This window comes from Squalius cephalus, assembly GCF_949319135.1.
Source record: "Squalius cephalus genome assembly, chromosome: 10".
In the NCBI taxonomy this organism is placed as follows: domain Eukaryota; kingdom Metazoa; phylum Chordata; class Actinopteri; order Cypriniformes; family Leuciscidae; genus Squalius; species Squalius cephalus.
Genome location: NC_137131.1, coordinates 11,798,061 through 11,822,955, shown reverse-complemented (window position 1 = coordinate 11,822,955; position 24,895 = coordinate 11,798,061). Strand labels below are relative to the sequence as shown.

Sequence of the window (24,895 nt, the reverse complement as noted above, 5' to 3'; positions counted from 1 at the left end):
TACAGTAAAAAGAACCATCAAACCTTCACTTGAGAATTTGATCCAGTGCCTTTTTTTTTTATATATATATATTTCATGCACCAGCTACACCAGCTATATTCAAATGTCGAAACATCAGACAAAACACCTGTGTGTACCAAGATTCCTTGTTCCCAGCATCTCAATCATGCATCTCAGAACAGCATTCAGTTTAAAAGGGGAAAAGACATTAAGACAAAAAAGCACTCATTGAAAACAATGATCCAAAGGCAGAGATCTTTGTGCCATTCCTAAAAACATTGTACATACCTTTCATTTCCAAGGTGTTTGATTTTACCATGTTCATGTACAGAGACTCATGTGAATGTTGAAGTCAGCAGGACTCAGTGGCATCTGGGCCCTGAAAGAAAAAAAAAGTGAACATACTGATATCAAGAGAAAGGCCTGCACGATTTTGGGAATAAATGTTAGATTTTTCTGGTTAAAATTGCTTTTTAAAATTCACAGAATACACACACACACACACACACACACACACACACACACACACACACACACACACACACACACACACACACACACACACACACACACACACACATAAATGTTTCCAACAATATATAATATAATGAACACCAGGTTTGTTGTGCCTTGTAGGCATAGGCTATGCACAGTGTTGCATAAAATAATAATAACAATAACCTATAGCAGCCTATAAATCTTCCAAAATATTTCAGTAACAACTAAGCTAGAGAGAAATATATTGATTATCATGTTACTTCAAATGTTTCCATTCGTTATGATGATATAAAATGAGATAATAGTAAAAACATGAAGCCTTTTGGTGCTTTTCAAACGCGATCGCGATCCAAAATATAAAACATTATGGTTACCATATACATATATACATATCTACATTTGAGCAGATATCCACAAACACAGTAACAGTAAACACGGGTCTAAATATTATAATATTCACCATATATCTAGCAACAGTTCAACTGCAATGTGAAATTTATGCAACAATAACAAACTAATATGTAAGAATTTCTTACCTTACATCTTTCTTGTCTTCAAATCGCGTCCTTCTTCTGAGGTAGCCTAAATCCAATGTAAGCTCACGGCGCGTCTTTCAAACTCGACGAAAAGCAGAGACTTGTGAAGTGTTTTGGTGTTTGAGGTAATGAGCGCGTTCGCGTTCCATGTGGAGATTTGCATGTCAATCTCTTTTGCGCGAGTGGGCGTGTTCAAATTAAAAATAATTAGGAAGCGTTTGAGAAGCTGGACATCTTGTTGGTTTTATACAAATTACTTAAACAGAGAATATTTGTTTTCAGTTTGAATCCGATCATTTAAAAGTACACACTTAAATGTTTATAAAGGTATATGGCTCATAAATGTGTGACAAGTATTCGCTGAGTTTGGTTTCAGTTTATAGATGTGCTCAAGAAAAAAAAGTTCACCGCGACGGAGAGGCAGAACGCACACCCTGTTTATTTTCTTTATTTTACAAAAGCACAATGTTTTGATTTGATTGTAAGTGGACACATACAAAAGTAAAAATATCACAGATTCTTTTTTCATATTTCTTTTTTCTGTATGACCATAAATGACGGAGTAATTTAAGTTTATAGTGCTACAATGTGAAGAAAATCCAGCAAAACGCGCCCGCGCGTTTGCCAACCTCAGAGGGTTAATAAAGACAAGAAATGTTATGTTTATATATATATATATATATATATATATATATATATATATATATATATATATATAAATATAAATAACATACATAATATACATACATAAAGGAAAACTTGGAATTTTGGGATATGCAGTGTATCTGTATGGCAAGTGGATCAGTAATTGTAATTTGCCTGTTTGTTTGTTTATCACATGTCTTGAATGGGCATTATCAGTGAGTGAAGTTGAGCACGCATATCTCCACACTAGTACATGGAATAGCTGGAATGCTGGAGGTGGAGGATATGAAATTGGCAAAGAGGTGCTGATTATCCAGCAGCCATGAAATGTCACAGGCAACACTGGGCAATGGAGAAGTCACTCAGAAACCAGAGCTTATTCCCTTGTTTCCATAAATGCCTAAACAATTTCATATGTCAAAGATATTTTTCGGGAAGTTGTTATGTCTTTTATTCATAAGAGGCAGTGAAATGTTACAACTTTTGCAAAAGTATGATTTTGACCTGATTTAATTATTATTTTGGCAATCTAAAATCTTCAAATACTTGTGATGCCTCTCAAATTAACTCAACAGTTTTAATATTTTCAAGGAAAAGCACAGAGCTATTAATTTTTTTTTTTTTTGCTAAATGTTTAAGCCAGCACCCTATGCACCACCCTAAAAAAACATGTTTTGGACATAAATAGTCGAAATTATGACATACTAAGGGCTTGGCCACACTACGTTTTGTTTGAAAACGCATATTTTTCTCTCCATTTTGGCCTTGAATGTTTATACTGCTTTATGTGCTATTCACTTTTACACTGTTGCTAAAATATGTTACTTTGCAAACTCTTCATATCAGCCTTACAAAGATGACAGAAAGTTTACTCACATTTGCTGTCCTGCGGCAATACATGAGAGCAGTTGCTTTTTAGACCAAACATAATGGTGACTGAGTGCAACCTGGACGCGTCAGTGAAGGGTGACATATTTTGCTAAATAAAATGATCCTGCCAGAAGAACAGCATGAGAACTTTATGATGTCTGTTCCATCTATATAATCTCAGTGAGCTTTTATGAGGTTTTAATCATGCAAAGTAAGGTGAATTTAGTGTTTTCCGACGTTTCAGTGTGGATGAGAAACTTCTGGAAAGTGTTTACAAACGATAGTGTGGACAAAGAGCATTTTGAAACAAAAACGCCATTTTCAAATGTATCTGGATGAATGTAGATGTAGCCTAAGCCAAAATATGACACAGAAGTCAAAATTATGACATGAAAGTCTTAGTTGATATCGATATAAAAGTCAATGATGACACTGACAATTATGAGATGAAATATCTTAATTATGCCAACAACAAAAAAAATTACTCATAATTATGACTTTACCTTAGAATTTTGATTTACTAAAGCATGATTTATTTTCTCTTATGAGGTAGAAATGGGCTTCCATACAGAAGAAAACAAGCAGACAAAGAAACTGAGAAGATTGTAAGTATCATCAAACGGAAATCAAACCTACAATGAACCTTCTAAACATCTCAAATATCTTTCCAATTATGTTGAGCAATCTGTATGGGTGACAAATAAATCTGGGACATTGTTTACCAAAAATAAAACAGCATTTGGAGTAATAATACACATTGAATTATTTATTTTTTCTTGTATTGTTTTACACCTCCCTGGTTCTACAAAAAAAACAAAAAAAACACAAGAAGCTACAGCAGTGGTCTTGAGCATATAGCACAGCTCTACTGTCTGTAGCTGTTTATATGTATGTACATGGCTGTGGATTCTTGTGTAGTTTGTGTGTGTGTGTGTGTAGCCTTGGGAAAGAGAGAATGTTAAAAGGTAAGTCAGTTCTCCTATGAGTCAGTCTCAGAATAATGCACACTGGTCTAGACAGATGCACATATGGCAAGATAACACTTCTGCCATGGCAACATCTGGCTGAGCATCTTCATCTCCTGAAAATCCACGGTATGTTTCAGACTCAGAGCATTAGCATACTGACATGAGTTACTTCACTGTGTCAGTATTACAGTATCTCTGTGACATAAGATGCAAAATAAGACTTAAAAGAGGCCAATTTTGACCAATATTAACAGGGAAACTGTCCATTCAAAACATTTTCCATCAAACCTATAAATGATCTTTTTCAAATGTTAAACGGTTCCCTTTTACATAGCAACGCTAAAAAATGTGCAATTCATTTCTTGATCTTTTGAATTTAGAATCTTTGTCTGCAACATTTGTCAGCTGGTTCCATTAGTTTCCAGCTTATTGTTCCCTTGACTTTCTATCAAAAAGGTAATGCAGAGATTTAGGGTAATGGCTGCAGAGAATAGCTTTTAACATGGGGTGTTATGCTCCTGAAATGTTCCAGGGTCTGATTAGAAATGTGTGTTAAATGGTGTATTGCAGAATTTGATGGAAAGGGAGTGTTTTTTTGAAAGAATTTGTCTAAAAAAGTATTTTTTAACAGATCTTTTTAGCTATACAAATGATGCTGCTGATCATTTTTGTTTCTTTGTTTGATTCGATCAAACCAGTTTGTGTTTTTGATAGTCTGAATGACCCCCCCCCCCCCCCCCAACCTCATTGTATTAGGCTATAATAACAAAACAACCATCTTTAGCATGTCCTTTGTGATATAACATTAAGAAAGTGTATGGAAACTGACTGTCATATATTGCAATGTTATCAGATTTGTATTTGCAAATTGCACTTGCTTTACCAGCTGAGGAAATTCAATCAGTTCAAGTTCAGTTCTAGTTAGCGATCAAGTCTGTCCTGTAAATTCAGTTTCTTTTGGCTGGAAAATTAGACAAAAATAAGCTACAATGGAGGGTCAAGATTGTTACCAGGATTATTGGTAATATATAATGTAGTAGACTGGTTTCACCAGTGCCCGCTTCTTTTTTTTAAAGGGCTCTTAAAATCGCAAAATAGACAGAAATATTTTTTTCCTGTCACTTTCTTTTACGTCACAACTCAGGATTGTCACTAATGGAGGGCATGGGACTGTGTGTTGATTTGTTCTTGTGGATGTCATTTCCCTTCAGTTGCAGAGTGAATATATTTACATGGCATTTACGACTCAAAACGTTCTGTGGTATGAGCAAAGATGGCAGATTTCAAGTCCATACTGGTACTCCGCCGGTTAAATAACTGTCATTGGCATGAGTGGCTTGTCAATGTATTATACAACCTCTTTTATGTGTAAATATCGAGTTCTTGGAACCAGAGGGGCGTAAGTGGCATTTGACAAACTTTACAGGAGAGCCAAAACAAAATTTTGACCACACTTCAATCAACTGTATTTATTAACCTTCAACCACAACATTGCAACCACATACATACTTATATGAGTAAGTTCTTAAGTGAACATATTATGGCATATTAACACGATGAACATATTCTAAAACCTTGCAAAATCTTGAAAATATCAATATTTAGTTCAACTAAAGTGAACTAAAAAGTGAAATGTGTAATAAATGAGAAATTAAACTGTTTGAAATTAAATGTTAAACTGTTTGAAATGAAATGCATTAATGTGAACTCATGAATAAAAATTGAAATTAAACTGTTTGAAATTGAATGTTAAGCTGTTTGACATGAATGTGAACTCATAAATGAGAATTGAAATGAAACGGTTAGAAATGAAATGTTTAACAGTTTGAAATGATGAAATTAAATGACTATGTATACAGTATTTTAAATAAAATGAAAAGTTATGAAGTTAGAGTGTTTTTAACCAATGTTTTGACCAATCATTCTGCATTGATCAGCAGATACGCCCTATTTTTCTTTAGAAGAATTGGAAATGTTTGGTGCCAGAAAGGCGTATTTGATGTTTTTGCCATATTTTCAAGATTTTGCAAGGTTTTAGAATATGTTCATCGTGTTAATATGCCATAATATGTTCACTTAAGAACTTACTCATATAAGTATGTATGTGGTTGCAATGTTGTGGTTGAAGGTTAATAAATACAGTTGATTGAAGTGTGGTCAAAATTTTGTTTTGGCTCTCCTGTAAAGTTTGTCAAATGCCACTTGCGCCCTTCTGGCTCCAAACAATGTGTAGGCCATACATGTATTTTTTAGAGCCAGAAGGGCGTAAGTGGATATACGCCCCTCTGGCTCCAAACAATGCTCAAACTTTTGTGTTAGGTCTTTGATGTTTTGTAGCTTTATTCAATACAGGTTGATTTCTCATGCGTCTTTTTGGCACAACTAGATAGAGCTCATCAAGACCTTTAATTTGATATATAGAACTCATTTTCACCCAAAATGCCACTTACGCCCCTCTGGTTCCAAGCCCTCGATATGCAAAATACTATATTTTATTCTGCTTTTATAATTAGTTTTATCTATAAAATAAAGCAATATATATTTCTCTACAAATATTTGTTCATATTATTATGTAATTCTATCTAGCTGTTGTATTTCTGTGATATCTCTTTTATGATATGAACTCTTTGTTTCTGATCATGTGAAGGCCATGTTGAATTACTCTTTTCTTTCTCTTTTCATACTGAAATTAAATAGAACCGCATCTCCATGTCTTACAAATGTTTTCATCAGTATGGCAAACAAAAAAGGAACTTTTGCAGTGCTTTGATTCAGAGTAAAGCCAGTAAAGGCCACCGTTTGAATTGTGTTGTGGTTTTGCCATCATGCCATGTCAGTCCTTTGGGAATCTCACAATTGGTGCTGTGCCCGTAAAGTATTGTGTTTTCCGTTTTATTTCACAGAAAAATGACATTGTTTCTTTCTTATTTCAAGTGAAAATCACATCTCTGAGGCAGTGAGGTTGTCAGGAAATTGCATTATCGAAGGCTTAAACAGGCTTTTGGGTGGTGGCAACAAAGCACGTGAAGATACAATTTCATTATAGCTAAACTGATGCAATTTTGTCCTTCATTCAGTGCCCCCTCTGAGTTTTTTTCTTCCAGGTTAGCCTTTCAAGGCTTAATATGCAATGTAAATGCCATTTAAAGAGCTGGATCTGCACCTCAGCTGCCAGCAGTGATTAACGTTAGTTAGCACTGAATGAGTCATTATTGTGGTGCTACATCACCCACTATCTAATCTACGTGCTTTACGCTTGTTTGAGGGCTGATCCCTAAGGGAGGCAAGAATCTGGATCATTTCCAACCTCATATTCCTGTAGTTTTAGTTCTAGTCTGTGAATCACTCTCAAGTCTTGTGTGTGAGAACATAACTGAAAGTTTCGTCTGAGCTTGTCGAATATCATTCATTTTCGTAAGTATCTAAACCCTTTGACACCATCTATATTAGTGGAATAGATACTCTCCTTACTCACTGATAGGCAGAGAAGCTTGTACAATAGATCTAAATTCAGTTTATTTACTTCAAACCTATGAGTCCAGAGTATTACGAACATAAAATGAGTGCTAAGAGTTATATTTAGGCAGGTTCATTCCACCTAGTCGAGGAGTGCCTGCAAGTACACAATATGAAATCTTTGTGCAAGACGACAGGACTTTTGTAACCAATCATCTGAGCCAAAAAGGCAGCGTGACATCGCTGAAGGAAAATTATGACACTGATTGACTGATGGCAGAACACAGAGTCCCAAACAATTCACTATCCGGGCCATGAAAGGCAGTCTATAATACGAAGAAAAAATATTAGTAATATATGCTCTACCATATATAATATTTCAAATAAATGCTGTTCTTTTGGACATTTTCTATTCATCAAAGATTCCTGGGGAAAGTGTTTCAGCCAGGGTTTCCACAAATATATTAAGCAACACAGCTGTTTTAAAGGTTTTTTTTTTTTTTTACTTTATTTTTACTTATTTTGAGTAGACCAGAACCAGAGACTAAACTCTCTGTTGAATCGATCTTTTTTTACGCATTGCCAAATCACAGAGGTTAAAGAGAGCATGCTGGGTAATGAATGATGCTGTTTGGAAGCATATAGAAGCATTCATAAACATACAGTATCATAATTTGCATATGAATATAGCATTTGACTAATCTGTAATCTCCTTTATGCATGATGTTGAATAGGAAAAATACCCGGTAAGCTGTGTAGGAGGCTTCGCCTGACATGGCGGTTTTACAATGTGAATTAAACTGTTATTCTTTTGTTCTACCAAGACAGATACTGTAATTGTCCTTTCAGCTCTCTGACCGAGTTTCCTCTCTCCCTGATTGTAGTCTGTGTCTAATTTCCATTGCCCTTCTCTCCCCAATACTACTGCATGCCGAGTCCCGTATTAATTAGAATGGGATTAAATGGGTTATGTCGACTGTAATTAAGAAGTTGGGTTTAGAGCTTAGGGGAGACTCGGTGGAAGGTTTCTGAATAATCGAACCTTGGCCTGTAGAAGCGCAAAGTAATAAGACACAAGATGAGATCAGTGTTGGTGCTGTCAGTCAGCAACCTCTGTGTGTTTCCAGGGATGACCTTTGAAATTCATTCCAAAAACAGCATATGTTTCCAGAGCTCATTCTAAACCAAACAATCGCAAAACAGACCAGGCTAACATTCTAACAAGGTAAGAGAGAGTACAGAAAGACTACACACTCAAGGTTATGTAAGGAATAATATTGAATTATTAGAAACTATGCACACCCGAGGTAGTAATACAGCCACGACGAGAAGCAGAATGGCCGTTACACCTCGGGCGTGCATTCTTTTCTATTTGTCAGGTGTTTGTCCTTAAAACGCTCTTGTGTAAAGGACTAATTTCTTACGCATCTCATCCCATGCCTCCGTTGCTAATTCCAAAACATCATTTTAGAGCTAGTAACGGAGGCTTGAGCCATTGATAGCAGACTATCAATTATCAGATCAGTTATTAATGCAGTTATTAGAGAGAGAATGAGAGAGAGAGAAATTCAGCGTGTGTGAATTACCTGAGTCTGCATCTCTCAACAATGTTCGGCAGCAGCATCTCTACTAATAGCAAAACTGTAAGTTTATCTGCTTCAAGAACAGCGCCGTTATTACCTCACTGATGAGAAATGTCATGTAGCTTTTATTTTGCTAAACTATTTTACTGATAAAATCGTCAGAGCAGCGCTGACAACACGTTTCTGTGTCCGTACTGTGTGTGAGAGCATTTGAGTGGGAGAGAGAGCGGGAGAAAAAGGGTATGTGCTTTCCATAATAAAACTTAATTTTGTGGCAAAAACATGGAAATAGTTTGTCCTTTTTATCCTGTTGTTTACTATATTTATTTGTTTGATCAGTGTTGTGGGTTTGGGATTTTTTGCTGTTGTAGCCTTTAAGAACCTTTGAAATAACTGAAATAATTTGGCGAAGTGATGTGGAACTGTAATGTGGTCAAGACCTGCGCTCGTCAACCAATCAGATTCAAGCATTCAACAATCTTGTTGTATAATATTATATAAAATGTCTCATATCAGAGACCTTTATTATTAATTATATTATTTTATTCTATTTCTTTATTACACTCTAGCACCTATAACAAGCTGTGACTTCAAAAGATGTTAATTGACACTTTTGAAAGAGTTTTCTTCAAATCCCTGGCTAATATTGAGGCTCTTCTTGTATCCATGGATACAGCAATGGCATGCAGTATGTTTTCCTGTTGTTGTGAAAGGGTGTTTTGGGGGGCTTTAGAAAAAGCCAGGCACACAAGTCATGTCAGTGCCAGTGAAAGCAGTCTAGTCACTGTGACATTCATATTGATGACCCTCTCATTAGTTTTACCTTCAGCAGCATGGGGGCGGCCAGCGCTTGCTTGCCAAAAGCTTTCTACTGTCAAACAGATACATTTATTTATTTATTTACTGGCTGGGTTCTCTGCATCTTGTTTTCAAGGTTAGCCCCTCTTTTCATTAACATTGCATTATATTAAACTACACATTATATTGAACTGTATTGATGTACAAAAATGTGAACAAATACTGTATGTTGTACTTACAGTACAAGAACAGGTATAGCCAATGAATACGTACTTGCTAAGCTTGGACTTATTTGATCCATCCATCCATCCATCCATCCATCCATCCATCCATCCATCCATCCATCCATCCATCCATCCATCCATCCATCCATCCATCCATCCATCCATCCATCCATCCATCCATCCATCCATCCATCCATCCATCAATCATCTTTTTTATTACATCCAACTATTTTCATTTAGTCCTTACATCCACCATATTCGGAGATATATATATATTTTTTTTTTTCAGAGAGAAAATGCCTCTTCACTGCATGAGGAGGAATATCTAGGAGGACCTTTTTGGAACAGCTTTTATGTAGGGAGTGCATGCAACACCTGGAGGCATCATCTGTGTGTCCATCAGCTGGGATAAATCTGGAGGTGATAGACATGAAGTACTATAATATGTCAGGGCATATTGCATTTATCTTTTAAAGGATAATAAATATGAGAACAGTGATTGCTGTACTCTAACAGCACTCAGCTCTGTCGAACAGAAAACAGGGATTTTCTCTGATAGGTGTTGTTTTAGCTTTGATAGATTTGAGTGTACACAGTAAAAAAAATATTGCACTCGAAATGTCTAAATATCATCATATCTCATCTGTGAGTAGACCTAAAATAGTAGGACTTGCTCAGAAAAGTCAAATGATCTCATGAATAAATAGAGATTAGAGTTTTGTCACATTAAACTTTTGAACCCAGATGTGTTTTAAAGATGATGAGAATGAGACCTGGGGGAACTGGGCGTTTCTATATACGGAGAAAGAGGATGGACACAAATGCCCATGAACTCTGCAAATGTAACAATTGTCTTTGCTCAGTGCAAATAAAGATCTGAAAAAGCTGGGGCAAGATTGCTCATGACCTCATTCTCAGGTTAGCTGGCCTAGAATTTAGCTATCAAGAAATTACATTTAGGTTACGTGAGACGTAGTGACTAATCTTCCCTTCTTAGAAGATCTTCGTTATTCTCTCAAGAATTTGAAGAAGAAAGAATCTTCTTCATTTAATGAACATAGGATGAGTCTCTCATGTCTTTTCTTTTCTCTTTCCTTCCTGTCTATCCTTGCCTCCCTGCCTGTTTTATTTTATGTTATTTTGTATTATTTTACTGGAACAGAAATAGATATACTGCTCCGGTGATGCTATGAAAATGCAGAATCCAAAGATTTCTGTACATGTTGTAGCACACAGTTGTATATTTCAAGGTACTACACTGATGCACATTGAAAATAATTTATAGAAATAAAATGTGCTTATCTATGCTATTATTGTTTATAAACAGTTTGGCGTAATTCAATGGTTTACTTGAAACATGACAGAGAACAAAGATTATAGAAAACATTAAACTTCTGATATGTCTGGAATGTGTTTTTATGGTTCTGAACAGTTTATAATTATTTACTAGCTATCTTCCTAAAATGTTTAATGACAGCTGTGACTATATTAACAAAGAAACCTCTTTATTTGCAACCACAAAAGAAAATCGGTTATTTTCAAACCAGATTAAGAAAGATTAAATTTACACCGATAACGTGAATTATTATTACAACTTAGAATACATGTTTAATTGTAATACATTTTAATATGTAATGTATTCCTGTAATGGCAAAGCTGGATTTCCAGCATCATTACTCTAGTCTTCAGTGTCACATGATCCTTCAGAAATCATTCTGATATGCTGATTTGGTGCTAAGAAATATTTCTTATTATTAGCATTAGCAATGTTGAAAACAGTTGTGCTGCTTGATTTTTTAATGGAAAATGTGTTTTTGTGCTATCATTTAACGTATATACATTTTAAAAAAACAGCATTTATTTGAAATGGGAATCTTTTGTAACATTATAAATGCATTTACCATCCCTTTTAAACAATTGAATGTGTCCTTACCGAATAAAAGTATTCATTAAATTTATTTTTGAATAGTAGTGTACACAATGCCAATATCCAGTAAACTTTCTTCAGGACATTGTGACTAGTAATCTTAAAACTTGTCCATCCTTCTGCATTTTGTTTTGTACATTACAAAATATGTGTGTATTGCTCAGGTAACCTAAGGTTTCCTTCTCACCATAGCATATCACAAAATACACAAGAATGAAGTTTGGATGGTGAAGCCAGTCTGTCCTTCCTTGACATGTCAACTTTTGCATTGTTAGCTGTGCCCCCGGTGAGAGGAGGTGACCCAGTGTCCGCTCACCCTATCAGTGACACATCTTAACAGCAAAGAACATCTTTTCTGCTCCGTCAGCAACACACCATCTGTCACATCGATAGCTCTCTTTAGCAAGAATGGCCTTGTAAAAGTGTCTTTGATGCACAGACTCTTCAGTTTGTGTGTGAGCCATGTCCCATGAGAACCAGAGTTTCAGGACATCACACTTGGACAGAATGACCTTCATTCTGTGTCATAGCATGTGTAGCACGTCTTCATTTTCTTCATTTCCTTTTCTTTATATCAATTTTGCACCTTTTTTGATTCAGTCACTTGCTGTGTACACCCTCCTGAATGGTCAATATAAGACTTTATTGTGTTTTCGGAGATGTTTTGCTATTTAAGCATTTGCATTTAAGCATTTTTAATATTATCTCATAGTTTGGCATACTGTATACCTGCTGTCACTTTAAGACCTGACACATGGATCGATTATACTACAACACATGCGTTTTTTTCTAAACTGTTTACGTTAACTTAAAACATACCTGGCTGTGTTTTACGTGAAAACTCGCCATGTTGAGTTATATGTTCTCATTAAACATATAATTTATGTTTTGTTATGTAGCTTACTGTTATTTTATTTATTTTTTAGATTATACTAACTGTTGTATTGTATGCCAAAAATGTGCAAGAGTTCATTGTGCGCATGTGTGAACAAACGGGACTTTTATTTTGACTCAAGTTGTTGAATGTAAAAACTTAGTACTGAGTACTTAGTAGGCCGTACGTGTTGCTGCTCCCTCGGGCGCTGATGTTATACCAGCGCGTTGAGATGTAAACGAACAAAATAAATAACACTAAGAAGTTTTATCTGGATTTTCTTTAATGGATGGATGACAAAAACATATTGCACATAGACATGACGGATAGAAATGAAACCTTAACACTTAAATTTTTTTGTATATTTGACTGTTAAGCAGCAAAGAATAACTCAATTTATTACTGAGAGGCGGCTTTATGTGCGCACACTTTGGGTGTGAACACAAAATCTGCGGAAATGAGTAAAATTATGCTCAATCCCACGCCGAAATTCAAGCACTGCAACAAACAATATTCATCGAGAGCAAATGAAACGAGTGAGTGAGGGGAGGCGGGTTTGTGTGTCAACTCAATGTCAGAGAGATGAGAGATCGAGAAAGCGCAGCTGGTATCGTGTATCTATTCTGTGGAAAATGAGTATTGGAAGTGTTTCAGATATTTCAGTATCGATATGTATCAAAAAATCCACATTTTTAGTTTATTATTTCAGATGAAGACTACAATTGAAAAATGTATACAGTATATCATATATAAAATTCAACCAACCAAAGTGGCTAGTAAGAGTGACTGCATTGCACACCACTGCTGAAATCCACCTGCATTTGGCGGTGGATTTAGGGTAAAGGGATGAGGCGAGGACTAAGAGCAATGGGCTTTATTAATATACACACACGGTACGTAAGATGACAAACTGGCACAGGACTGAAAACACAAGGAGAATAAATAGGGAGCAAACAAGGCTGGTAATGCGGGAGGACAGGTGGGGCAACTGAACCAATAATCAGGTAACAAGATGGGTGGGGTTAGACAATGTTCCTAGCACAAGGAAACATACATGAACACCACGCTCCGCTCACAAAACAACTCATTTGGACAGAGGAGCGCACAGCCAGAACAAACTCAGAACCTTGTTAGAGCTCTGTCACCAAACCAAGAATAAACACACCAAAGTCACAGAACCCTGACAATAATAGTGAGCTTTTTGCATAAGCTAGTCTGAAGTTGGGAATGAGAAGACCTGCAGGCAACAAGAAGTAATGAATTCAAACCAGTACTTTTCTGCAGAGTAATTAGCCTATGTCTCAAATACTGTATCTACTCTACTTCTTGTCTCTTCAGATAAAATAATCTTAATTGAAGTTTGATTATCTCCAATGACAATCCTATCTATGTTAATGCACACCCCTAATGATAATAATAATACCTGACACTATTTTTGTAAGGTTTATATTGAGATATAGAAATCTAATAGACTCCAGAACTGGTGAATTCAGGTTGATTGGGACACTCAATTTAGCCATTGAGATTACTAGAAAAAAGTGTCCCAATCAACCTGAATTTCACCCTGATTTTCTTTTATTTAATGGACAGTTCGACATCTAAATCTGATCAGTGTTAATCAGATGCAGGCCCACTGGGATTGAAATGTCATCCTTTCACTTAAAGATTCATTTGAAAAGCAGTAGATGTAACAAACTCTTCTCCTTTCAGTTTGCATCTAAACATCACAAACCTTTTTTCAAAGGTCTTACAGTTCAACATACAAAGAGTTCAGATGCAAAAGCCTCTAAGTGCCATCTGAAATTTTCTTCTAAAATGAGCATTTTTATCAAGCTTGTATATTTAGGTTCAGTAATTTCACTTTAATGACAATTAATAGGTCATTTTCATTGCCATTAAAGTGAAATTACTGTACATAAACATACAAGCTTGATAAAAATGATCATTCTAGAGGAAAATTTCAGATGGCACTTTTGCATCTTCTGAACTCTTCATACATCCTCACTGGAAGATTCACTTTTAGAAATATGAAAGTAAAATGACTAAATAACTTGTGAACATTTGTGACATTAATAAGTCCAGTCAAGTCACCTTCATTTATAAAGCGCTTTTAACAATATAACACAATTGGATGTGACAAACAGTGCCTTCTTACAATATTTGACGTGGTCTTTCCATCTGTGACCCAAACCTAATCACAATCACGGCAAATATATATTACATTCATAAAGGCTAATACAGTTTGCGGAAGTATTTGAATCTTTTATTTGTAGACATCCTATTTTGTATTCTGAACATTCTTGCATGCACAAGGGATTTATCTCATTGCTAAACATTCCTCTTAAACAAGGAGTTGTTTACTGCATTTCGAATCTTATCAGGATAGCCTTAAAATATCTATGCAAAGTGATCTTTTGTCCCTTCTACATGGATAGCTTAAGGATGGCTTGTGGTTGAAGAGAAGAATTGTATCTGTCTTGTTTGTATGAGGAATGAATGAATCTCAACAGTCTTCTCTGAACTATCATAATAGGATATCATGCATAGTTATCCAAACAGATTTGTGTCTTCAATTTAATTCAGTTTCCAAGGCCGCAGACACAGACAGCTCCATCTCCAGGGAAATCATATCTTAATCTACAGGACCAACTGTTTTATTGTTAATTTTTTTTTTTTTTTTTTTTGTCTTGAATGTTGTCTTTACCTTCTAAGCACACTTCAAAAAATCTCTATAGATTCCTCAAGCATGTCGTTGAAATTATATTGACAATCTATTTACATGTACATCAAAATGCACTTAATTTTTGAAACTTTTTGAAACATATTTTCTCGTCAAAACCGTCTTTTCCCATTGCCATCAGAGGAGACGGATGTATTTCTTTTGGTCACACTTTACATTAGTGTTCATGCCTTCGCGTAAGTACATCAAGTATGGAGTATTGTAAATGAAGAAGCATTCATTTAGCTTTATTTTCAGTGGCATACTGTATGTAACTTTGGTGCTGGTCTTTTTAATTATTATATAATATTTTATTCATTTCAAAGACATTTCCCTAGCAACTGCCCAATCATAAAAAAAAAAAAAAAATGTTGTCACTCCGCAAGACTAAATAATTGTACAGATGATTTTATTAATGCATTCATTTAATTATTTAGTTAGTTTATTTGTTTGCTTTTATTTATTTTAGTATGCAAATTTATGACTAAAATAAATTATTTAAAGTAATTCTTTTTTATAAATAGACCATATATTTTAAATATATATATATAGTTTTTTATATTTCAAAGTTTTTGTTCAGGGCAGTCACACAGCAGGACAATTTCTACATTTTACTTACACAATTTAAGTAAAGGCTTTTATTTAAAGTCAACATTTTCGCTGTCCAGTCAAATGAGGGGGAAAAAAACGTTTTTTATTTGAAAACTTTTTTAGTAAAAAATTTGCAAGAAACTTTTTCTTTGAGAACAGTAAAACCGCATGACATGTCAACTGCCCATATACAGAACGTTCTTCACTTTTACCTTCCTTTTTATCCGGCACTGCTGTCTTCAGTGTTGCTTTTATTCACCTGTGAATCCCAGAAAAGTATTGCGGGGCATATAGGACAGGATTTGAAAATGTGTCAAAGCTCATTAGTAACGGATCTCTGCATCCATTTGCCTGGCTTGCCGATGGAAGGCAAGAGATGAGAGGACGCATCTGACAGAGGTTCTGGATGTAAGATATCCCTGCAGACATAATAAGAGTAATGGAGGGTGGGGAACATTCATGCTCTGTTTATAGGCTAGTGATTCTCTGCCAAGCAGCCTGAGGTGATCCTGCTACAGTAAGTATACTGTACCTATACGTTGTGTATTAAGCTATTCTTTTTTCAGAAGTTATCACTTTTTTTTACCTTCTTTTTCTCACTCCTGCTAAATGCGTGACAGACTCACAAATGCTTTTATTTAATTTATTTATTTTTGAAAGAAAGACAGGTTTATGGTTGTACGTATACTATCCTGACAGTTGTTTTGTCTCTTTGCTTTTGTACATTGGACTTCTCCTTCCTGGTGTTAGACACATCTGGGCATGTCTCCATGGGAACCTTCTATCTTGCTCCCACACCACCGTGTGGTGCCAGACTAAAGCAATCAATCTACCGATCCCATCAGGCTGAGGAGAAATCAGATCTATTAGGGTGCGGAAAGCAGAAATCCAACCTCAGGGTAGAGCTGTCAGTGCAGCCCTGGATAGGAGAAGAAGAGACACAAAATCTAATAATTGAGACTGAAATGCCTCTTCATACTAGAAGGCATCTGCTGTCCTTGAGAAAGAAGGTGTTTAGAAAGATTAGACATCTTTTATTTACACAGCCAAACATTATGCTGCAAAACTAGATAGTCATTTGACTGCTCTTACCATTCTAGTATATAAGCTGCAGGTGTACTTAGTTCACTGATTATTATTATCATCAGAAATCATTTTCTAAATAAATGCAAAATATTAAAAAAGGTCATGACATGAATTATTTTCATTATTTTAATATGTTCCTTGAGGTTCATTTTTTATCCATATAAAACCATAATTTGCAGACAAAGCATTATGAAATAGTTATGGTTTGTGATGTAGCTGATGTCAGATTCAATACAGTTGGATGCTTCATCTTTAAACAAAAGTTTCTTAGCGAACACTCCATTACACTATGCCTCATTTACAAAACAAAAATGCTCCAAGCAAAAATATAATCCTCTGACGTGAGCCGGGACACCATTAAAACAAACCATCCACTTGTTTCCAACTCTGGGATCCTTCTGAAGTCTGTACAGAGATGCAAACGATCTGTTTAAACTGGACATTTAAGCGAACGTTCTTTCTCTCTTCCATTTGTCCTGTTGCGTGGAGAATGTCAGAAACTGAATGCACATCTGTAGACGGTGTAGACAGTGTTTATAATACAGTAGGTGCTGCCTTTGACGCGACACACATCAAGTGTAGGCAAATGTCAGGCGTTAAAGAACCAATGAGGTTCGTTCTCGTGTGTTACGCAGAACGTTTGAGCTTCCACAAGAACCAGTGAGGTTTGTTCTTACACATCAAGCAAGAATGGTTGAGTTTCTGTTTTGTGTTTTGTGAATAAAAGCCTAAATTCAACCTGTTCATCATATAAAGCGGTTGTGTTTCTTCAGAAAATTTGGACTAAACCGCTCAATTCATAGATTAATTTTATGATCTCTTTATGAACTTTTTGATGTGTCAAATTATGTGGTAGTTGGGACAGAAATATCTCAGATTTCATTAAAAATATCTCCAATTGTGTTCCGAAGATGAGCGAAAGTCTTACGGGTTTAAATGGGAGTAAATGATGACAGAATTTTCATTTTTGTGTGAATTGTCCCTTTAAGCGTCTGAACGACAGTAGGCGGGGCCTATGGTGCGATGATGTAACTATTCATCATGTCTTGCTCTGGAGGAAGTCATGTGAAAATGTATTTGCCCATGTGATGTCACAGATCTCGCAATATCAAAATGAGCTGTTTTTAGAGCCTAATTAAATAAATGCTTTGTTTACAACGAGGAGGATGATTTAAGCTATGAAACTTGCAGAAGCTTTTAATGGTTTAAATTCCTCTTATATTTCAAAGAATCAAGGCAAATAGATTTCTCAAAAGGACTGCATGCCAACAAATGAAGATGGATGTTTTTCTTTGCAGAAAGATGGGAAAGAAGGGAGATGGGAAAGCATTACAAAACATTTAGATATGTCACTAAGATAGGTTATAAAGAATAGAATAACAAACTAATGTGACAGTAATGTAACCTACGCCTGTTATTTGCTGTACAAATGCTACCTCCACAAATAATACATTTATGACAATATACATCCTTGAATGTTGGGGATGAGGATATTTTGCAAAAACTAAGAAAATAAATTTAGATAAAAAACAAACAAACAACAACAAAAAAAGACTCAATATGAGAACTAAATCACCGAATGAATTGTTCATTTGATCTGGTTCACAAATCAGACTGAACCTTTCATTCATGAATTAAAGGGATAGTTCACTTTGAAATTAAATTTAGGTATGTTTTAGCTTACCTCAAGGGCATCCAAGATGTAGGTGTCTTTGTTTCCGCAGTAGTTTCAATTTTGATATTTTTAGGTAAAACCGTTCTTGTCTGTCAGTCATATAATGCAGGTCTATGGTCACTATCTGAAAGAGCATGCACAGAGAGGTCCAAATTAAACAATTCCCCATCGTAAGTACACATTGATGGCCTAAGACACGAAACGAGCGGTTTGTGTGAGAAAATGAACAGTATTTATATAGTTTTTACCTCTTGTACACTTTCCGGCGCTTGCGCAGACTAAGCCAGAACGCACGCACACGTCACACACCAGGAAGCGCGCGCGCCCTCAGATCACTTGGACGTGGTTGTGTAGAGGTAAAAACTATATAAATACTGTTAATTTTCTCATACAAACCGCTCGTTTCATGTCTTAGGCCATCAATGTGTACTTACGATGGGGAATTGTTTAATTTGGACTTCTCTGTGCATGCTCTTTCAGATAGTGACCATAGACCTGCATTATATGACTGACAGACAAGAACGGTTTGACCTAAAAATATCAAAATTGAAACTACTGCGGAAACAAAGACACCTACATCTTGGATGCCCTTGAGGTAAGCTAAAACATACCAAAATTTAATTTCAAAGTGAACTATTCCTTTAAACTGATTCATTCACAAATTGCAGTTCAACTCACTGACTCACACTGGTTGCAGTTTGGTCTGTTCATCACAAAGCTATCACATAACTTCAGAAGACATGAATACATTTGTGATGCCTTTTCTCTCTCTCTCTCTCTCTCTCTCTCTCTCTCTCTCTCTCTCTCTCTCTCTCTCTCTCTCTCTCTCTCTCTCTCTCTCTCTCTAATTAATTAACTGCAATCGATAATATATTTTGTTCCATGGAAGAAAGGAAGTCATATTGTCATACTGACGTAAACAATGTTTCATTTTTTTTGGATGCACTATTGCTTTAAACCAACAAGTAAACAAACTAAAACCTATCTAAATCTAATTCTGTTTTTTTTTTTTTTTTTTTCCATGTGTATGAGGAGTTTGCTTCCGATGTGAAGAAGCTGAACATCTTATAAAAGATGAAAAGCTAATGGAGGCTAAAGAAAGCCATTTTAGAGCTTTCTGGAGAGCCCACAGTGTACTGATGGATAAAGCCTGAAAAGATGCATTTCAGAGGAACAGATTCCATTTAGGTTGCTCCTTACCTACTGAATGATGGGATGGGAAGGATGTCCAAAGTCTCCATGATAGACAAACACTTTTCTGAATAAAAAATTAATTCAACTCCATTTTAAAATCAAAGGCCCATATCTCAGAGAACTGGGTTGGATGTTGTGCTGTGTAATGTTGTATATACTCTTTTTCTTTCATCCGTCTTTCATACACACTCCTCCAGTTATCGCCATGTATATTGATGCACTATTGCAATTTGACGAACTGTCAAAACAGAGCATTCCTGGTTAGTTCAGTTATTTGCTATATGACTTTTATCCATAGTGACTTGAAGTACAATACATGTATAAACAATAAATCCATTGAAGTACAGTCCTCTGGGATATACTGCGGTTTAAATGGCTGCCTTAAGATTGAAGACGACATTCATTTTTTGGGACGGATCAATCTTTAATTATCTTTATCACCGCCTGCTGACTGATATGACCATCAGTCATTTATACAATGGTTTGTAGGACACCTTAAAATGTTGCCATGTAGGTTACTACAGTATATGCATTGAAAAGTATCATTTCTACAACCCTAACAAGCGCTGAGATTTATGCACAAAGCCTCATATCTCAGTGGGTGGTCCGGTCTGCTGTATACTGTACCTTGTCATTATGCTCAAAAATACAGTATAAGAGAACATGACGAATGAGCAATTAGACTGCTTTTCTAAGTCATATATTTAAGAGAGAGAGAGAGAGAGAGAGAGAGAGAGAGAGAGAGAGAGAGAGAGAGAGAGAGAGAGAGACTACTTGCTGAGGGTCTAAGAAATATTAAAGCAATAAGACTTGAGATTTTGCACAAACAATGTTTTTTAGAGCACTCAGTGGTAAAATCACTGTTACAGTACATCCAGAAGCATCCTTTTGCAAAATGGCATCAACAATAGGCTACCATGATGCAATGAAGAGTTACATTTATTATGGCTAATTATCAAATAAACAATTCTTCTTCCAAGTAGTTCATTATATTAACATTAGGCTGTTATGCTGTTGCCAGGCAACGTAGCAGTTTGGCACATTAATATAGAATTTGGGTTCACAGGTGTGCTTTTTCTTTTCTGTGGATAGAGTCTGAATTATCCATTTTAGAATGAGTGTTTTATGAAAAATGCATGTGTACTTTCATAAGATGGTGCACCGTAACTAAATAAAGTGTTCAGAAAGACACTCAGGACACACGTGGAATGAAATTGGACAAAGGCTAATGGCAGTAAATCCTTATCCGTGAAATTGCTGGTGTTCCCTGAGACTTTGTGTTGCTGTCAACCAAATCTGTAGCCTGACAGTATGGCACCCCACAATTTCTCTGAACATACTTTGATGAGAAGAATACAGGTTTTAGAAGGCAAGTACCAAAGTGATGCCTCTTTTGATCAGAGCTGATAGAGGACCCTCTTGCTCTCGACTGCTATAATGAGTTATTTGCATATCTATGTCTAAAACATATTTCAATCACAAAGGCTTATCATTTATAAACATGTAATTGCAGGGAAGGGAAATGAGACTGGTTCTGCCTGAACCTAATTGGATTTCTTATCAGAAAATCGTGTATACAAAGAAACAATGCACTATTGTTGGCTTTGAAATGATGTACAGTTTGAACCTTTAGTTAACCTTCTGAATCACCCACTCTGTGTGAACTATAGCATGATACAGTATATGGATATACTGTAACACTGTGGAACATTTTAGTCTGAAATTACAGTATATTCTAGGTTAATAATTGCATTACTTTAACAGTAGGACTTTTCTTGTATAACTGCACTAAAAAAAGTGTTTTGGGAAACACAATTTACTGTAAACAAACAACATAATACTGTACTTACATTGCATATTGCAATACTTCGACATTGCATATGTACTATGGAGGTACCCAGCAGTGCACCATGAATAGATTAGCTGGAGTTTATTGATTCTTGTTGGTTTTATGTGATGCTGAGCTTATTTTTGCTTCGCTTTTAGCAATTTGTGTTGTTGTATAAAGGTTTTTATTATTTGTTGAATGTAATAACTGTTGTGTTTTGTATGTCAAGTATTGATGTCTGTGCATCATTAGGTGATGTTAACAAGATGATGTCACATCTTTCAAAGATGAATATTAGCAGTGAAAGATCCATCTACAAACAGTTATGAATTTTGAAATAAGTTATTGGTAAATCTTCATGCTTAATACTAAAACAAAATCATATTCATGCTAAGAATAATTTGACTAAACTTTTTCATATTCTAGCTTGTAATCATTTTAACAAATGTTTTTTATTTGTCACATTTCTGACTTGGCTAGAACAAAAATTTGAATATGAATACTGAGGGTCCAAAATCCCAAGCTAATGGAACACTAATCACCATTATGGTGACTTCAAACCAATTACAGTGGTAAAGCATAAATGTATTACAGTGGCATAAAGTCAACATTATAATGTGAAATCATAGTAAAACAAGAACAGTACGTTACTGTGATGTCTATTTGCTCAAAGAAATGCATCACTCCTGTTTTGTTTAATATTAACTATTGATGATATTTAGTGGCCTAAAATAGAATCTGGACACTTTTGGACACTTGAATTGAATTAAATTAGATATACAAGGTAGTGGCTAATCTGCTAACAAATGATGCTAGAGCTTTTCTAAGAACAAATGTCACTGTTCTGAAATATTTTTATGGAATATGTATTTGAATGAATTAAATAGATGACTCTTGTTTGAGATTTATTATACTGTATAATTCAGAATCATTTATGCCTTTTAATTGGGGTTCAAGTGTCCAAATATGTTTGAGGGGCCACTGTACATCAATCAACTTAAATAAATACATACTTGCATTTACTAGGCCTACAGTACTTCTGTTTAGGTATGAATTCTCTAAAGATGCTATTCACTTTGACTGTACTGTATGAGGCCCATGAAGGTTCCAGTTGAAAACCTCATGAGACATTTAACCGAACACTCCAATTGCAACCTCGGTACCTTGCTCTGCAGAATGATCAATTGCCCTGAACTGAGCGAACAACAGCCAAAAGAGAAAATTAGACAAAGACAGAGTGAGTTGGTTAGGTGGTTCATCATTGCTCACAATTCCCAGTGAACCATTACAATCCAAAGTATAATCAATTAAGAACAACACTCAAGCAAATTTCTTGAGGATCAAAAGGTGCAGCTATTATTGATTTCACTTACCAGCGGTTACCACAGAATACGTGAAATAATACACATTTGTTGTTTGGAAGGTCAAGCTTGGCATTAGTATTGACTGAGGGAAAACTACAGTGACATTCTGTTGGTATAAGTAACTTTGCAACTATACATGCCAACTAACTCTCATTAGAGTATTAGTAGAGTATCTGCTTCTGCTAACTCTTTATTGTGATGGTCCTCCAACAGACATTCTACTAACTACAAGTAACTTTCCGACTACGTCAACTTATTCTAACCCTACCAGTCTAATACTCTACTACACGCTAATGAGAGTTAGTAGACATGTAAGTGTATCTTTACACTATAGTCAACAGAATGTGTTAAAGGGGCCATCAAAATAAAGTGCAACCAAACCGTCTGGAGTCCTGAGCTGAAGCAAACAGCTGAGAATGCAGAAAAACAGATCTTTGTTTTTCTTTTTTTTTAAGCTGGATTTACACCATCTGCAAATAGAACAAGATTCTGCAGGGGAAAATAAGTAAAGAGGAATAAAGAAAAGCAAGGGCTGAAAGGCAAATTGTTATATTTGTTATCACTACAGACCCAGAAAGGAACTTCTAAAGACACTCTCCTGATTAAAATGTAATTATGAAGTGGTCTAGTTTCCGTCCATTTATGAGATGATAATGGTTGAAAGTATGACTATAATCATTTCTGTGCTTTACGGCTACAATAATGACATTGCTTGAACAATGAACTTCCACTTCCACCTCCAACCTGCTATTGCTACACTAATCAGTGGCTATAATTCAGTATAGTGTCTTCTTCAGAAATTGCAATGTGAATGGAAATATTTAATTTAATAAAAGTTGTCCTGTCAAAAAAAAAAAAAAAAAAAAGGTTATTCTCATCAAGTCACATTTTCAATAAAGCACAAAGCCCGTGATTCAAATCGGTCAGCAAAAATTCTGCTCGAGCCTTTAGACATGTTTCTCAATGAAAATCTCTCTCTCAGGAAATTGATGTGCCAGGTCTGACTTTTCAATTTGCTCATTGTCTTCCCTGTTGCCTTAGTAACAATAGCTAGTTGAAACTTCACTAAATAGAAAATCAATAATATTGATTGCTCCAAGAAAATTTGTAATGTTGATGGCTAAATGGCTTTGGCCATTTATTTTTTTGTCAGATTCATTCATTCATTCATTCACATCAAACATTTAGAAACATCATGTTTGACACTGGTCACCCTGTTAGAGCAAATTTTTCTCTGGATAGACAAACATCATGTTTTGGCCCTCTAATAGATATGACAGGAGAGGGACTCGTATGAAGGCTCTTAGGGCTGGAAAGCTAAACAACTGAACTGTGAAAGCTTTCAAGGGATGGGAAGGATGTACGTTATAACCTTGAAAGAGGAGAGGCCTATAGCTCAGCTGGATCTGTAAAGCGTATACCGCTCCGTCTTTCATGTACAGGCTTGTTGCTGCTGATGGACTTTCATCAGGCTTTTCTATGGAGGCAGAATGCTTGGTTATGGGAAAGATGAGAGACAGACCGTGACATTCTGTCCTGCTAAATTCACAAACATCCATCACCCAATCTGGAAACCAGGCTTCATAAAAATAAACAGCAGCATGTGTCAGAAGGCAGTGGAAATGACAGAGGAAGAATGACCAAATAATGCCACTGTTATTCTGAATGTAAATGATGAAATTTATAGGGTCAGTGACAAACTGGGATATCTGAGATGATGAACAGGAGAAATATTGTAAATGTGCAGATAAAAATGTAAGTGGCAAGTTCTTAGAAATATAATATTTGTATTCATGTTGGTCTCATACATTTTTGAAAAAACATTCATGCCATTTTCAAAAACAATTTTCATATACAGTTATGACTCAAGGAGTGTAACCATCAAGTGTATTCAAGTGTACACATTTAAAAAAAGACCAACATATATTTTATACATATTAATTAATGAACTAACCTTATCCTTTCACCAATAAAGAAAATGAAAAAAAAAAAACATTAAAACAATAAACATTATATTCTAAATATATGTTTCATGCCTTTTAGTAAGTCTTTTTTTAGA

At 35.5% G+C, this 24,895-nt stretch overlaps 1 protein-coding gene across 1 annotated transcript in view; it reads left to right on the top strand.

Moving 5' to 3' along the window:
• Window positions 1-3,170, top strand: part of oca2 (oculocutaneous albinism II) — a 95,307-nt gene extending 92,137 nt beyond the window's left edge. Inside the window, exon 26 of the mRNA XM_079882803.1 lies at window positions 3,103-3,170. The gene's annotated coding sequence lies outside the window, so the exon portion shown is untranslated. The remainder of the gene's footprint in view (window positions 1-3,102) is intronic.
• Window positions 3,171-24,895: the final 21,725 nt, after the last annotated feature.